The sequence below is a fragment of the Microtus oregoni genome, unplaced genomic scaffold (genome assembly GCF_018167655.1).
Source record: "Microtus oregoni isolate MIOR12 unplaced genomic scaffold, Mior012 000019F_ref0000042, whole genome shotgun sequence".
NCBI lineage: Eukaryota > Metazoa > Chordata > Mammalia > Rodentia > Cricetidae > Microtus > Microtus oregoni.
The window spans coordinates 7,556,920-7,569,178 of NW_024543078.1; the positions used below are offsets into that span (position 1 = coordinate 7,556,920).

At 39.9% G+C, this 12,259-nt stretch overlaps 1 pseudogene; it reads right to left on the minus strand.

Moving 5' to 3' along the window:
* Window positions 1–698: 698 nt before the first annotated feature.
* On the minus strand, window positions 699–1,172 carry LOC121459884 (annotated as a pseudogene).
* Between the last annotated feature and the right edge of the window lie 11,087 nt (window positions 1,173–12,259).

A 12,259-nucleotide genomic window follows, 5' to 3' on the forward strand; every position in this document is an offset into this window, starting at 1 on the left:
GTATTATGCATACAATATTCTGTTTGTATGTCTGCAGGCCAGAAGAGGGCACCAGACCTCATTACAGATGGTTGTGAGCCACCATGTGGTTGCTGGGAATTGAACTCGGGACCTTTTGAAAAGCAAGCAATGTTCTTAACAACTGAGCCATCTCTCCAGCCCCTATTTTTTTTGTTAATTAGCCTTTTTTATTGCTTTTTTTTTTTTAAATTGAAGGTCCCTTACTGGTCCTGCTTTCATGAGTGGCTGAGAACAAGGGGAAGGGGAGGGCAACCAGCTGGCAAGGGAGGATCATTTCCACATTTCATTTACACACAGAACTAAACAGACAAGCACATAGTCACTATTGTGGTTAGAAGTTGGCAGCATGGAATGGGGGGATAAGGAGTAGGGATGTCGTTAAAAAAAATAGGTCAGGCTCCCCCCAAACTGGGTGCCTGGGAAGGGACTTAGTCTGCTTCAACCCAGGAGGAATCAGAAGATCAAAAGCAGTTTGGGAAGGCCAGAACCGTCAGAGTGGGGGGAGAAGGACGGTCCAGGGGATGGGGGGGGACATTTGGCAACTGGGGTGAAGGGATTACCCTCCCCCTGCTGGGATTCCCCCCAGACCCTCAGGTCTGGCAGGAAAGGGGCAGCCTGCAACACCCATGAGCAGGTCTGGGGCTGCTAGATGCTCCAGGTAGGGGGCTGGACGCAGCTCACAAAGGCTTGCCCTCCAAGGAGATGACGGCACTGCCACCTAGTTTCTCTGCCAGGGTGCAGCGGTCCTTGACCTCCTCGTAGCAGTTTGCTTGTAATTCATGGTAGATTCCTGTCAGATTCTTCTTGATGGCATCCTTGGAGCTGGTGTAGATAATTTTGCTCTTAAGGGGTGCACTCTCAGGGGCCCAGAAGATGAACACCAGGTCCTCCTTCTTGCTCTCCTTGGTCTCGTAGGTGGCATCGTAGAGAGCCTAGCGGCAGTCCTTGTCTGGCAGCATCTTGACAAAGGTGGTGTAGGGATCGTCCACAGTCTGCCCCACATCTCCTACCAGAATCTCCTCGCCCTCCTCCAGGATGATGTTCTTCTTGTCCTCACTCAGGCAGAAGAGCACCGCCTTCTTGCGTTTCTTCACTTCTTCTGGCGTCGAAGTCTTGCGCACTTTCATGTCATTGAACACCTTGATGACACCATCAGAGGCCATGTTTCCGGAAGCAAAAAGGAGACGGGGAGATCTACAGAAGAACTAAGCCGCCGCAGCTGCTACCGGGATCCAACTGATTCCAGCCCCTATTTTAAAAAAGCTCTTCTTACCTTCTCCAAGGGTGATGTGCCCCACATTGAGCAGTATTGTAGGTGTTCCTGTAGGATGAGAATGACTGCACTGGATGGGAATCTGGGTCAGACTTTGAAGAGACAGTTACCAGGCAGATCACTGACACTGAACTGGATCGGAATCTGGATTAGACTTTGAAGAGACAGTTATCAGGCAGATCACTGACACTGCACTGGATCGGAATCTGGGTCAGACTTTGAAGAGACAATTACCAGGCAGATCACTGACAGCATACTTAAAACACGGTACAACTTGGGAAAAAGTTTTCAGACAACAATCAGTCCAATTCCAGGCACATAATAAAGCATATGGTGTGATTACATAGTGCTTGTGACCATGAGGGTGGGCTCTATAGCTAAAAGGCTTAGAATCTAGTGTGTTGTCTGCCCACAATAAGTCATAAGCCATAAAGTGATGTGACCTTTCCCCTCAAATGCTTACTATACCAGGGAGGGACGACTCTGGGATAATCATTCTGGGGAAGATTGATGAGGTCTGCTTCCATAGCAAATGGTGGGTGAGATCCGCTGCACAGATAGCAAAAATTTCAACAGGTCATTAACAAAATCCACTCTCAGCCTTACGGATGGAATAAAAGTATTTGTTGTAGAATATTAGTTAAAGTTATGTTGCATTTGTTTATGTTGTGGAACATCTGTTTCATGATGCAAAGATATGTTGCATTCTTTTATGTTGCATTTGTTTAAGTCTGTGAAGCTTTGCCTCTCTAAAACACCTGATTGGTCTAATAAAGAGCTGAACAGCTCATAGCAAGGCAGGAGAAAGGATAGACAGGGCTGGCAGGCAGAGAGATTAAATATAAGGAGAAATTGTGGAAGAAAAAGACCAAAGAGTGAGAAAAGGAGAAGAGGAAAATGCAAGCTGTACAGCCAGCCACTGAGGAAGAAGTAAAGAAAGGGATAAAGAAATAGAGAAAGATAAAAGCTCAGAGGCAAAAGATAGCTGGGATAATTTAAGTTAAAAAATATGACAAGAAACAAGTCAAGCTATGTCCAGGTATTTGTAAGTAATAAAATAAGCTTTCATGTAATTTATTTGGAAGTTGGGTAGCAGGACCCCCCAAATGATTAAAAGAGTAAAAAACAACCAATGACATTTTGTCATATCAATATGAGGCTCAAATATCCACCTAGGGAAACACAGCTTGCTCCAATACTGAGGGGACCTAAGAGGTGAGTTAGCAACCACAGGGCCAGACAGCCAGATGCCCCACTCTCTGGGACCTCCCCAGTGGGACAAAACCCAGGGGCCCCTCCCCAACTCCCTTGGATTTTCCAGCCAGCCAGCAGGGAGTTTTCCTGTGGCTGGGCTATACTTGAACCCACCCTGTCCCCAAACCCACCTGCTTGCCTGCATGGTCCCTGGAACCCTGAAAAACAGATTGCTCCACTACCTAGGGGACCTAAGAGGGCAGACCAAGAAAAACTATCAAAGACTCAGACAGCCACAGCAAAGATTGGACCAAGACACCTAGACACTGCCAGCCTCATTTGAAGGAAGAGATAGGTAGGTACCAATGCAAGAATTCCTCCAACATACTAAAAAGCAACATGGTAACACCAGAACCCAGTGGACACACAATGGGAAGACTTGATCATCCTAACCCAGAAGAAGTAGAAGAAAACAACATTAAAAGTAACTTTATGAAAATGATGGAGACCTTTAAAAAGGAAGTGAAAAAATTCCCTTAAAGAAAAGGAAGAGAAGACAAACAAAAAATTGGAAGAAATTAATAAATCCCTCAAAGAGACCCAAGAAAAAGCAATCAATCAGGTGAAGGAAACAGTTCAAGACTTGAAGACTGAAATAGAGGTAATAAAGAAAACACAAACTGAGGAAATTCTGGATATGGAAAATCTGGGTAAATGAACAGGACCCACAGAGACAAGTATAAACAACAGAATACAAGAGATAGAAGAAAGAATCTCAGGCACTGAAGATACTATAGAGGAAATAGGCTCATTGGTCAAAGAAAACACTAAATCCAACAAGTTCTTAACACAAAAAATTCAGGAAATCTGGGACACAATGAAAAGACCAAACTTAAGAATAATAGAGGTAGAAGAAGGAGAAGAACACCAGTTCAAAGGCACAAAAATATATTCAACAAAATTATAGAAGAAAACTTTCCTAACCTAAAGAAGGATATCCCTATGTAGGTACAAGAAGTTTACAGAACACCAAATAGACTGGATTAAAAAAAAACCATCACCTCACCATATAATAATCAAAACACAAAACATACAGAATAAAGAAAGAATATTAAGAGCTGCAGATTCTAAACAGATTCTACATGACTGAGAAAGGAAAAGGTCAAGTAACATATAAAGGTAAACCTATCAGAATTACACCTGAATTCTCAATGGAAACCATGAAAGCCAGAAGGTCTTGAATAGATGTGCTGCTGACACTAAGAGACCATGGACACAAGCCCAGACTACTATACTCAGCAAAGCTTTCATTCACCATCAATGGAGAAAACAATATATTCAATGACAAAAACAGATTTAACCAATACGTATCCACAAATCCAGCCTTACAGAAAGTACTAGAAGGAAAACCTCAACTCAAGGAAGTTAACCACACCCACAATAACATAGACTTCTGATAACCCCGCACCAGCATACTTCAAAGAAGGAAAACACATGAACACTACTACCAACAAAATAACCAGAGTTAACAACCACTGGTCTTTAAAATATTGCTTAATATCAGTGGACTCAACTCACCTATAAAACGAGACAGGCTAAGAGAATGGATACAAAAACATGATCCAACCTTCTGCTGTTTACAAGAAACACACCTCAACCTCCGTAACATGAGGGGTCAGCTTGTTGGGGTTTTCTGTCCTGCCCAGTTCCCACAGCTGTTTAGCCCCAAAGAAAATCACACAGAAGACTCCATAAGATTATAAACTGATTGGCCCATTAGGTCAGGCTACTTATTAGCTCTTGTAGCTTATATTAACCCATTATTCTGATCTGTATTAGCCATGTGGCTCAGTACCTTTTTCAGTGGGGCAGATCACATTCTGCTGCTTTGGTGATCTGGGCAGGAGTGGGAGGAATCAACTTCCTCCTTCCTAGAATTCTCCTGTTCTCATTGCATCATTTCTACTTCCTGTCTGGTTTTCCCACCTATACTTCCTGCCTGGCAAATCAGCGTTTATTTAAAACATGATTGACAGAATACAGACAATTCTCACACACCAAACCTCAAAGACAGACACTATCTCAGAGTAAAGGGTTGGGAAAAGGTTTTCCAATCAAATAAACCTAAGAAACAAGCGGGTGTGAATATCCTAATATCTAACAAAATTGATTTCAAATTTAAATCAATCAGAAGAGATGGAGAAAGACACTTTATACTCATAACAGGAACAATTCATCAAGATGAAGTTTCAATCCTGATTATCTATGCCCCTAATACAAGAGCACCCACATATGTAAAAGAAACATTACTAAAACTTAAATCGCACATCAAACCCCGCACACCAATAGTAAGAGATTTCAACACTTCCTCTCTCGCCAATGAACAGTTCAACAAGACAGAAACTTAACTGAGAAGTAAGAGAACTAACAGATGTAATGAATATAATGGACTTAACAGACATCTACGGAACATTTCATCCAAACACAAAAGAATATACCTTCTTCACAGCACCTCATGGAACCTTCTCATACTCAGTAACAAAGCAAACATCTCCAGATACAAAAAAACTGGAGTAACCCCCTGTGTCTTTTCAGATCACCATCGAGTAAAGTTAGAATTTAACAACAATACTAATCTCAGAAAGCCTATGAATGCATCAAAACTGAACAGTCAACTACAGAACCATCCCTGGGTCAATGAAGAAATAAAGAAATTAAAGTCTTCCTAGAATTCAATGAAAATAAAGGCACAAAATATCCAAACCTATGGTGATGGAGGAAGGTCATTGGCTAATAAAGGAACTGCCTTGGCCCATTTTATTTGTTAGGACATAGGTAGGTGGAGTAAACAGAACAGAATGCCGGGAGGAAGAGGAAGTGAGGTCAGACTCGACCGCTGTCCTCTCGGGAGCAGACGCCTGAGAGAGACGCCATGCTCCTGGCTCCTGGGCAGACGCAAGTTAAGAAGCTCCGACCCAGGATGGACATAGGCTAGAATCTTCCTGGTAAGCGCACCTAGGGGTGCAACACAGATGATTAGAAATGGGCTAAATTAATATGTGAGAATTAGCCTAGAAGATTTTAGATAGAAATGGGCCAAGCGGTGTTTAAAAGAATACAGTGTCCGTGTAATTATTTCGGGGCATAAGCTAGCCGAGGAGGCGGCTGGGGTTTTGGGGACGCAGCCCCGCCGCCCTCATTACTACACTATGGGACACTATGAAAGCAGTGCTAAGAGGAAAGTTCAGAGCACTAAGTGCCCACATAAAGAAAAACAAGAAAGCTTACATTAGTGACTTAACAGAACATCTGAAAGTTCTAGAAAAAAAGAAGCAGACTCAACCTGGAGGAGGGGATGACAGGAATTAATCAAATTGAGGGCTGAAATTAATAAAATAGAAACAAAGAAAACAATACAAAAAAAATCAATGAAACAAAGAGCTGGTTCTCCAAGAAAATCAACAAGATTGACAAACCTTTATCCACACTAATCAAAAGGCAGAAAGAGAACATCCAAATTAACAAAATCAGAAATGAAAAGTGGGACATAACAACCGACACTGAGGAAATAAAGAGAATCATTAGCTCACACTACAAAAACCTGTACTCCACAAAATTGGAAAATGTAAAAGAAATGGACAATTTTTTAGATAGATACCATCCACCAAAATTAAATCAAGACCAGGTAAACAATTTAAATAGACCTATAAGCTTCAAGGAGATACAAGCTGTCATCAAAAACCTCCCAACCAAAAAGAGCCCAGGGCTGGATGGTATCAGTGCAGAATTCTATCAGAACTTCCAAGTAAAGCTAATATCTATACTCCTCAATATGTTCCACATAGTAGAAACAGAAGGGTCATTGCCAAACTCTTTTTATGAGGCTACAGTTACCCTGATATCAAAACCATACAAAGACTCACACAAGAAAGAGAATTACAGACCAATCTCACTCATGAACATGGATGCAAAATTCTCGACAAAGCACTGGCAAACCAAATCCAAGAACACATCAAAAAAAATCATCCATCATGATCAAGTAGGTTTCATCCCACAGATGCAGGGCTGGTTCAACATATGAAAATCTATCGATGTAATCCATCATATAAATAAACTGAAAGAAAAAACATATGATCATTTCATTAGATGCTGAAAAAGCATTTGACAAAATTCAACACCCCTTCATGATAAAGGTCTTGGAGAGATTAGGGATAGAAGGATCATATCTAAATATAATAAAAACAATATATAGCAAGCCGACAGCTAACATCAAATTAAATGGAGAGAAACTCAAAACCATTCCACTAAAATCAGGAACAATACAAGGCTGTCCACTCTCTCCATATCTCTTCAACATAGTGCTTGGAGCTCTAACAATAGCAATAAGACCATGTAAGGAGATCAAGGGGATTCGAATTGGAAAGGAAAAAATCAAACTTTTGTTATTTGTAGATGACATAATAGTGTACATAAGTGACCCCCAAAACTCTGCCAGAGAACTCCTACAGCTGATAAATACCTTCAGTGATGTGGCAGGATACAAGATCAACTCAAAAAAATCAGTAACGCTCCTATACACAAAGGATAAAGAAGTTGGGAGTGAAATCAGAGAAACATCACCTTTTACAATAGCCATAAATAACATAAAATAGCTTGGGGTAACACTAACTTAGGAAGTAAAAGACCTATTTGACAAGAACTTTAAGTCTTTGAAGAAAGAAATTGAAGGAGACACCAGAAAATGGAAAGGTCTCCCATGCTCTTCGATAGGAAGAATCAACATAGTAAAATGGAAATCCTACCAAAAATAACCTTTAGATTTAGTGCAATCTCCATCAAAATCCCAATACAATTCTTCACAGACCTTAAAAGAATAATAATCAACTTCATATGTAAAAACAAAAAACCCAGGATAGCCAAAACAATCCTATATAAGGAACTTCCAGAGTCATTACCACCCCTGACATGAAGCTCTATTACAGAGCTACAGTAATGAAAACAGCTTGGTATTGGCATAAAAAAGGAGATGTTGACCAATGGAATCAAATTGAAGACCCGGATATTAATCCACACAACTATGAACACCTGATTTTTCAAAGAATATAAAATTATATAATAAAAAGGAAAGCATCTTCAATAAATGGTGCTGGCATAACTGGATATCAACCTGTAGAAGAATGAAAATAGATCCACATCTATCGCCATGCACAAAACTCAAGTCCAAATGGATTAAAGACCTCAGTATAAATTCGACCACACTGAACCTGATAGAGGAGAAAGTGGGAAGTAGCCTTCAATGCATGGGCACAGGAGACCACTTCCCAAATATAACCCCAGTAGCACAGACAATAAGAACAACAATAAATAAATGGGACCTCCTGAAACTGAGAAGCTTCTGTAAAGCAAAAGACACCGTCAATAAGACAAAAAGGAAGCCTATTGAATGGGAAAAGATCTTCACCAACCCCACATCAGACAAAGGACTGATCTCCAAAATATATAAAAAAAAACTCAAGAAAGAAAGAAAACATGTATGGACCATATAGAAAGAAATTAATAGCTTAAAATATTAAAGTTTTTGAAAAAGTAAAGCAATAAGAAACAATAAGCCATACAGAGATGGTAAATACACAGGGAATCTGGATTCTGTATATTGCTATATTAACTTGTTGATAAGCAAACAACAGCTCTTATACACATGGGATTGAAGCAGGGGCCATGAAACAAAGCAATCTATGCCTTAACTTTAAAAGGAAAGTCAAAAAATGTATTTGTAAAATGGGACTTAAAAGATTTATTACTTTGGAAAAGAGATTTTGCTTTTGTATTCACAGGAAATGAGAGGCTGTGGATTTATTTCCGGTCAATATGGATTAGGTTTGATCAAGAGAAACTGCCTCAAACTTGATAGGTGTTATGTATCAACAAAGGTTACCACTGGTTTTCCCAGGACACAGCCATTATATCAATTTTCTCAGGGACTCCTAAAGATGCTTCACCCACAGACAACAGGAGCAGTCTAGAGAAAGTGACTCCCACATTTTATAGTATAGTATATTGATACAAATTCACAGTTATTTTTGTTACACTGTATGTTTGTTTATACTCTTGTTTAAGGTATTGTACCTATGCAGTTCATTTAAAATTGTAAGGTAAAATTTTAGTTTTGGAAACTATTATTATAAATTAGGATAATAAAAAACACAGGTTAGTAATTAGTCACTTTTATCAATCAAATCTGTAGATAAGTTAGGTATGTTTTCAAGATCATACAGAGATATATTTTAGATAGACAGATGGCCTTCAAACACTTCCAAGACCTATAGAATATGGCATTTAAAATGTTTTGCTCATGTAGCATTTTTCTCTTTTCTTTTTAAAAAAAGATTTATTTATTTATTATGTATACAGTGTTCTGTCTGCATTTATGCCTTCAGATTGGAAGAGGGCACCAGATCTCATTATAGATGGTTGTGCACCACCATATAGTGACTGGGAATTGAACTCAAGACCTCTGAAAGAGCAGCCAGTGCTCTTAACCACTGAGCCATCTCTCCAGCCTTCATGTAGGGTTTTTTACAACAATGAGACAACTCTGTTCTTGGCAGTACCAATTTATTTCATAAAAGGATGATGGGCATTGAAGAAACTCCATAGGAGTTTGTTCTCACTGTGACAAGATTAGCTGCTTCATCAGAAACTGCTTTTGCCTTGACTGCCTGACAGTATTTTATAAAAATTAGACATTCAGGATTGATGTGGCATGTCCTTCTATAAATGTGTTACTTTTATTGGTTGATGAATAAAGCTGTTTTGGCCAATGGCTTAGCAGAGTAAAGCTCGGTGGAAAATCCAAGCAGCGCCAAAGAGATGCTATGTAGCCACCCAAGATGCTAGCCTCGTGGTAAAATATAAAATACACTTAAAATACAAAATATATTTATAAAATATAAAATAATAGAAATGGGTTAATTTAAGATATAAGCGCTAGCTAGGAATACCCTTGAGCCATTGACCAAACAGTGTTGTAGTTAATATAGTTTTTGTAGGATTATTTGGGTCTGAGTGGCTGAGAAATTAAAAAGTGCAGTCTCTGATCACAAATGGTGTCCAATATGGAAAGTGGCTGCTGAACTTTGCTAAAACAAGGTTGGATGGTCCCTCAGGGTTCCAGCTTCACAGAAGAGTCTGCCTGAGATTCCGCAGGGCACAGAGGAAAGCAACTGATAAACCTTGCCCATATAAGATGTGACAGTCCTTCAAATTTCCTGCTTCACTGGAAAGTCTGCCAGATATTCTAGGCTGAAGATAGATGCTCTAATATTGCAGAGGAATTCTGGGTGATTGCTCAGGAAGTCAGATATCTGTCATCTGTAGAATTTTGGAGGTTTCTTGTAATGTACTTCCTGTTTACTCAGGTAATATTATATCCTTCTGGTGTCTATGATGAAGTTAAAGACTAAATAACTAGTGTTTCAGTTTTCCTTAGTTATGATAGAAAGTAAATCTTGTATAAAACTTTGGAATCACTAAGACAAAAAAATGGAGTATTTTCTCTAAATTTGCCAAATGCAAATGAAATGTGATGTGTGATTTTTTTTGTATATATCTTGCTTTTATTTGTTAATGAATAAAGAAGCTGCTTGGGCCATGACAGGGTAGAACAGAGCAAGGTGGGAAAAACTAAACTGAATGCTGGGAGAAAGAAGGCAGAGTCAATGAGACACCATGTAGCAGCCACAGAAGGAGACAGACATGACCTGGAATTTTACTGATAAACCATGAACCTCATAACAAAATATAAAATAATGGAAATGGGTTAATTTAATATATAAGAGCTAGTTAGCAATATGCTTAATCTATTGGCCAAGCAGTGTTTTAAATAATATAGTTTCTGTGTGATTGTTTTGAGTCTGAGTGGCTGGGAACAAACAAATGGCCTTCATCAACAGATTGGTGCCAACGTGGCCAAATAAATCCACTTAAAACCTGAAAAGTTTGGGTTTATTGGTTAATGAATAAAGAAGCTGCTTGGGCACATGACAGGGCAGAACAGAGCTAGGCGGGGAAAACTAAACTGAATGCTGAGAGAAAGAAGGCAGAGTAAGTGAGATACCAAAACTTTACCCAGTAAGCCACTGCCATGCAGTTATACACAGATTAATAAAATGTAAGAGCTAGCTAAGAATATGCTAGACTTATTGGCCAAACAGTATTGCAAATAATATAGTTTCTGTGTGATTATTTTGGAGCTAGGTGCCCAGGAATGAATGAGCAGCCTCCTTCAACACACTGAATATTGTAAATGTAATTCTTCCTAGATATCTGTTTTTGTTGTATATAGTTTTACATGTTAAGTTAAAACCTTTCATTTTTATTTAGACAAAAGGGGGGATGTTGTAGAATATCAGTTAAAGATGTGTTGTTTATGCTGTGGGACATTTGTTCAATAATGTCCAGAGGTTTGTATTCTTTTATATTGCATTTGTTAAGTCTGTGAAGCTGTTACTTTGCCTCTCTAAAACACCTGATTGGTCTAATAGAGAGCTGAACAGCCAATAACTGGCAGGCAGAGAGAATAAATAGAATGAGAAATCTGGGAAGAAAAGATTAAGGAGCAACAAAAGGAGGAGAGAAGGATGCAAGGGTCTAGCTACCCAGCTACACAGTCAGTCACTCAGGAAGAAGTGAAGAAAGGTATACAGAAACAGAGAAAGGTTAAAAACTCAGAGGCAAAAGAAAGATGGGATAATTTCAGAAAAGCTGAAGAGAAACAAGCCAACCAAAGATCCAAAAAGAGTTAAGAAAAAAACAATCAACAACAGGTATATGATTTGTATCTTCTCCATTGAGCAGATGCCCTTATGTGATTAATGTTCCTGGCTCTGTTACTGCTTCTCTGTGAGTACAAAGACCTCTGTGCCCCCAGCATCCAGCCATTTTATAATCAGCACTAGCATGTGACTGTACCTGGTACTTTTCAAGTTCATGTACAAATGAGTAGCCCTGGGAAAGTTGATTACCTGAGCCAGAAATCATATAATTTAACAGACTGAACATGCCAGTCAAATGTTAGTGTGGCTTTAAAGAATCCTCAGTGGAAGGCCTGCAGTCAGGACACAGGTTAAAATTCCTCCACACAGCAGTGGAGCACAGCAGCAGAGCAGCTGGACATGGACTCTTCATCCCATTGCTGCTGCTGCTGCTGCTGCTGCTGCTTCAGCTCTGTCGCAGATTCCAGGCAGGGATGTCAAAAATGTAGACTGTAGGCTTGGTTCACAGGCCGGGGTGCCATATACCCATGTGGGCTCCAGAACTAAGACTGGCACTAATGACCTAAGATGCTGGGGTGGCATTTGCTCTTTTGAGATGATAGGGTCTCGCTTATAACCCATGCTTGCCTAACCCTCACAGCAGTCCTTCTGAAGAGTATCCTCCATACAGAGTGCAACTGTGTGCCACACCTAGTTTGTTTATTTCATTACTAAACGTGAAGAATGAATAGAAGTCGGGCATGGTGGTGCAGGCCTTTAGTCTGAGCTCTCTGCAGCAGAGACAAACTGATCTTTATGATTTTTAGGCTAGCCTGGTCTGCATAGTGAGTTTTTGGCCAGCAAGGACTGCAGTGTGAGGCTCTGACAAAGAAAATGAAGCAATAGGAGAATGATGTAAAAGTAAGAATTCTTAGCTGGTGGTGGTGGCACACACCTTCAATCCCAGCACTTGGGAGGCAGAGGCAGGCTGATCTCTGAGAGTTCGAGGCCAGCCTGG